Below are 6,006 nucleotides of genomic sequence, written 5' to 3' on the forward strand. Positions count from 1 at the left end.
ATGTTTCATGTACAGACAAACATTCAATAAATAGATTGAAATGATTCAACTTCCACATACTACAGTAAAGCAAATAAATCCTGAATGAAGTCGGGAAGCCGTTGTTGGTCGTTTAGATAAACTGAACAGAAAATAGCAAATAAATACGGACGGTGCGTTATAGGGTACGATATTGTGTGCGATGCCAGATTCATAGAAACTAGTGATGAGCGGGTCGACCCGAACCTATCGGGTCGGAGCGATCCGTAACCGACCCGGAGCGCTCCGGGTCGAACTCTCGATTCCAACGACCGTTGGTTCGGGTCGACCCGTAGGTGCAACGAGTTCGGGTCGACCCGTAGGTGCAACGACTCCGGGTCGACCAGTAGGTGCAGCTGCCCATATGCGAGTTCGACCCGTTGGTGCGGGTCAACCCGTAGGTGCAACGAGTTCGGGTCGACCAATAGGTGCAGCTGCCCATATGCGAGTTCGACCCGTTGGTTCGGGTCGACCCGTAGGTGCAACGAGTTCGGGTCGACCCGTAGGTGCAACGAGTTCGGGTCGACCCGTAGGTGCAACGACTCCGGGTCGACCAGTAGGTGCAGCTGTCCATATGCGAGTTCGACCCGTTGGTTCGGGTCGACCCGTAGGTGCAACGAGTTCGGGTCGACCCGTAGGTGCAACGACTCCGGGTCGACCAGTAGGTGCAGCTGTCCATATGCGAGTTCGACCCGTTGGTTCGGGTCGACCCGAACTCGTTGCACCTACGGGTCGGAATCGATTCTTCTAGGGACGGACTCGATTCCGGGTCGATCCGTGAAAAGAATCGTAAGACTCATCACTAATAGAAACATGATTACATCGTAGGTATTTATTTAGTAGTAAAGAACGCCCGGGTGGATGTAGGCAGATGAAATCTGCGTCAATCCCAAACCTGCCTCCCAAGTGGCTCGAAGTCTGTACAGATAGGTTATGGCAATGCCAATTTATAATATTGAATGTATTGTTTGGTGTAGTGTAAATGGAATTAAAATTGGACGAGAGATTGCGGTAAAATTGACAAGAAAATACACAGTAAACGCAACAAGACGGGTTTGTAAATAAAGATCTGGAGATAATTAACAAGAATAAATAAATAAATGGACAAAAATAGGACCGGATTTATTTATACATCCAAAGAATCACCCGGTTTTGAGCCATCTTAGCTTCTGGATTATATTTCAGATCAAACAAACAGGTAAAAATGTTGAAGCATCACTGGAGTATTAACAAATAACATGATACACACAGAAACCAACTCTTCCCATCACACTCCACACGAATGAGCTAAGTACTATGAGATGTTTGTATATACTATTGAGAGGAAGTTTAAGACTCGACCATCCCCGAAGCAAAACCGGCTGAACATAGAACAAGCAAACAGCAGACTCGAAATGCAAACCGGCTGTCCGATCGAAATGCAAGTTGTGATGAAACTTACTCAAATTCGCCGGAAGGTTTGATTGTGAACAAACAGGATTTAATAAAAGTACATTTATTTCGAATATTATCGCATGAATGAATTTTTAGCATGGAATGAAAAAGAAGTCACTACAAATTAGGTAATGTAAACACTAATTTGAATTTATATTTTGCAGAGAGCGATCGCTTTTATGAAATGATCAATGAGACCATATGAGGTATTAAATTTCCTAAAAATCTCCACCAAGATCGGACTATTTTGAGGATTTATGTTTCGGTCAAAAACAACCGAGGGTGGAGGAAACGAATATCGATTTTCCAGGCCACTCAACGGCCGGGTTCGAGATGTTTCTGCTGTCTCATGCTCAGCCCCGAAACGCACCCGATTTGCATATAGATTCGAGTGTGCCTATCAAGTGTCACCCGCAAGGAAGTGATGTCCTTTTTTCCGTTCGTGAAGTGTATATTTTTACGGAGGTAAAGTTTAAGGATGAACGCTGTTTTCCTTCTTCAGTGCCTCAATTTTACGCCTGCCGGTTTCAATTTCGTGCTGTTCTACTTTTTCCCGTAGATTATGTTGGGTTCATCACTAGCCATATGGGTTTACCCAACATGAGGTCGACGAACTAATTTTTTGCCAATTTCGCGTAGGCTGTACTAACTCCCTGGAAAAGGGACTGGCACTTATGTCTAGAGACCCTCTTCCATTTTTTTTCTATCCCACCAATCTTTTTAGCGTTTTTCTCCCAAATTTAAATACATTATTTTTTGGTTATTCTTGAAACTAGCTATGAATCTCAAACATAAGAAATTGTAAGGATCTTTAAAAATCGAACAACTTGGTAAAGCCGAAACTCGAATTACAAAATTTGACAAACTCCAGCACATTAAAAAAATAGTATCTAATTTTAGGAACAGGATGTCCAACATCGGACTCATCAAATCATCCTGATTGAACAATGAGAAAGTTTTTAAAGGGCTCGAAATTATTTCCTAACAAATTTATTCATCGTGCGGTCGACAACCCACTTCTTCAGAAACTTGTTTCAATTAAATCGTTCTGAAGTGTCTCTTGTTGATACAGCGCAACATGGGGCGTGGGGAGGCGTGTTTATCGAGGGTAGAAAGGATCAAGGGGAGAGAGGAGGGGGATATTTCCGCCCAGCTTCCGGTGTCGAACGATCGATTAAGTAGTGTTGAAGGCGATTATCGCTTGCCGTTCGGTTGGAAGTCCTAAGGAAATATTTAACCGGTCCTCCTCCGTTTCCTTCCGGTCGATGTTGATGCAGAGCGTGTTGGAAAAGGATGAATAAGCGATAAAGATAAACATGGCAGCAGCGGCTGGGGCCTGAACTTTGGCACGATATCGTGACAGTTATGATGATGAGAGTTTAAGGAACAGTTTTCAGCTTCTTGGCTTCCACTAAAATGTGATTTCGCCTTCATTTGTACATTGTAGAATGTGTACAGCTATTAATGTGCAATTTTTAAAAAAGTTTCTTAAAGAATAAATTTATGCCTATTCTCCTTTCTAACATACATTTTATCCTGGTACTCTATCAATTTGCTTTATCAAGTTCAGGGAAGTCAACCATTTAGTTTATTTAGTGTAAACTTCCACCAAGCTCTTTCGGAATTAATCTAGCTAATAATTTTTCCTTTTATCCGAACCATCCTTTCAACGATACACCCTTTGGGCAGCTTCATATTCTTGACAACCGATCTTACATGAAACATGAAGTAAAAACCTCCCCGGTGCATCACAAATGTTTGCTTCCTGTTTTGGGAATGTAAAACTGTTCGTCGAGCGTAAGTGGTGAGAACGTTGAGAAAAAGGGAAGCTGGTCGATGTAACCAAGGAGTTGCATGCGCGAGTAAACTTTTGAAATATGTTTTCTCGTCGACATCGAGAACCGGGTTTTAAGAGCACCCAAAAGAAGATAGTGGAAAAGTTTCGAATAATTTACATCCCATCGAAAAAAGGGTAAAACAGTGCTCAACACTGAACCAAATGTAACGTTGCATAGCAGAATGTGTTTGCTATTTCAACATAATGTTTTATGAAGCACGTAAAGAGTTACTCTGCAACAATATGCTTGCCTGTGCTATTCCTGTAGTACGTATATTCTTCTATCGATCTCTTTTTCAAACATGCGTCGCATTTGGTACAGAATGATGAAGATAACAAACCTCATAAGATGTTACATGAATATGTATTTCCTCGCGTGCAGGCTAAGGAACGAACAATTTAAACCGCGTCGTATTACTCTTATCTTATCTTATCTGCACTCTTAGCTTCTTCCTGTACAGACGTCATAAACAATGAAGTCGGGAAAACATCATAAGCGACATCATCATTCTTCGATATCATTTGGCTTATCTTTTCCGCCTTTCCACATGCTACACGTCATAACATCAAACACATGCACACGCTGATACCATTATGACAATTATGATGAAGCGCTTTGATGAATCGATGCTGCAAAACACATTGCGAACTCTCGTGTTCCTCCAAACACCCTGCCCGGCCACTCGCCGAGTAGGTGGATTTAATACATTCGTCAGATCATCCCGAAGGCAACCCGGCGCTAACTAACGACGAGTGTTTTTTGTGTTTCCTCCTTTTTCTACCACCAACAGAACCTTTAACCCACCCGTTCAATCCCACATTTCCACGCTCGTTTCCTCATAATCTTCACGTTCCTTTTCCGCTCCACACAAACTGGTGGTGTGCGGTTTTGAAATGATTGATCTTCGTCATGTTGACGGTGACGAGATAATGATGGCAATTTATGTTCTCTTGCTTGCTTGGGTGGGTGGGTGTTTGGGTGAGCACGAGGAAAGAAATCATCCATTGCAAATGAGGGGCACAAGAGCGAACGAGGTTGGGCTTGCCACTTGTGTTTTTTTTTTTGCAAATATTTTTATTCTAATCCCATAAACTCGCTTCCACTCCTAGGAACATTTGTAACAATCCACCAACGATTGGCCCGCTAGCGCACGGGATGGATCTTTTATTGCTTGTGAATAACATTATGTACGAATTAGCATGACATAGCAACAATGTTCTGGAGGGAGAGAGAGAGGTGATGGATGAAGCGTCCGTTCTGGAGGGCCGATGAGGCTAAAATAATGACCGGCCGAAGGAAACACATGATTGACTTGTAGATCGAGAGCAGTAATTAAGAGTGGCTTAGCCAGGAAGCATGATGAAACGTGCCGTGAAGTCGTGCGGTGTACTTTCGCCTGAAGGGTGGAGTTCTGGAGCTCATAAATTCCACCTTATTACGAGCATTTATAATTGATCGTCATAAATGAAATTAATTACTTGTTACACTTCAATCTACTTTTGTTTCAGTAGTTCATACACCTACCTATATGGAACCACACAACCTTTTGCTCCGACATCGAAATTCGGCCTAGCTATGTTTGCAGTGGACATTGCACAGGTACCATTGTGCTTGAGCGTCAGAGTTCAACCGATCAGGTTTCCCATAGGACAGACCTTCAAACCGAGCGCTAATGGCAAGACCATATAATGGAAATACATTGCGCTGCCCCCGATACTGTCATGGTAATTAATTTGATAGAAGATTAAGTTGCAACTTCCATTCTCTTCGATGCATGGCGACGTTGTCGACACTAGCAGGAAAACTGCTCATAGGCGAAATCTCTATGGGTTTTCAATATCGTTCGAGCACTACAGCCTACCGGAACCGGTCATTGCGATTGAGTCACGGTCGATTCAAGCAATGCATAAGAACACACAGGGATAGTCGCACAATTGGTGACCAATACAGGGTTTTGTTTGTATGATTTCACACCTATAACAATTTGTTTAAATATTTATAATAAGAAACTTCATGTGCTTTAGTTCGTTTAAAAATAATTTAATTCAATTTTCGTAGTTTTTCGTGAAAAATAGAACAGTTGTCCATCGCATCGGTATCATAGTTCGGTTAGTTTAAGCTCGTGGTTCAACTTACACCCTGTGTCCATTATAAACAAGTCCAATTATTGACACGTAGACACCTTGAAAGCCGGCCTCTTGAACGATTTTAGCCTATCTTAGGTAAAACAGGCTTACGTACAGTTTAATGGTCGTTCTCCCCTTTTGTATCCTACTTTATTGGAAGCCATGAGGGTTGGGCTGGTAATGAGTATGCTTCGCACTCTGTAAGACAGTTCAAGTTTCCCTACTCCTGTCAGGGGTATAATAATAGAAGATAATGAAGGGATGCATCGGATGCAAGGAAAATGCATTTGTACCGTACATCGCCACAGCCACGCTCGCTCGTTGCTGATCGCTAACATCCTGCATGGCCATATAGACTCTCCTGGCCTTCTCGCAGCCATTCCTTTCTACGTCCCGTCCTACAGGTTGCGAGCCCGTCCTCCTCTTCACATTCCTACACGCCGGTCCCTGTTTGCCCAGAATGACCCATGGCTGCGTGCGTTGTCCGACTTTAACGCCGTTGGTCACCTGTTTGACCACCACATGTCCTTGGTCAGTTTCCGTTCTCGTCTCCTGTCCACCGTCTCCTAACCTTTATTCGTTGCCCCTAT

The sequence above is a fragment of the Anopheles coustani genome, chromosome 2, assembly GCF_943734705.1.
Source record: "Anopheles coustani chromosome 2, idAnoCousDA_361_x.2, whole genome shotgun sequence".
NCBI classification, from domain to species: Eukaryota; Metazoa; Arthropoda; class Insecta; order Diptera; family Culicidae; genus Anopheles; species Anopheles coustani.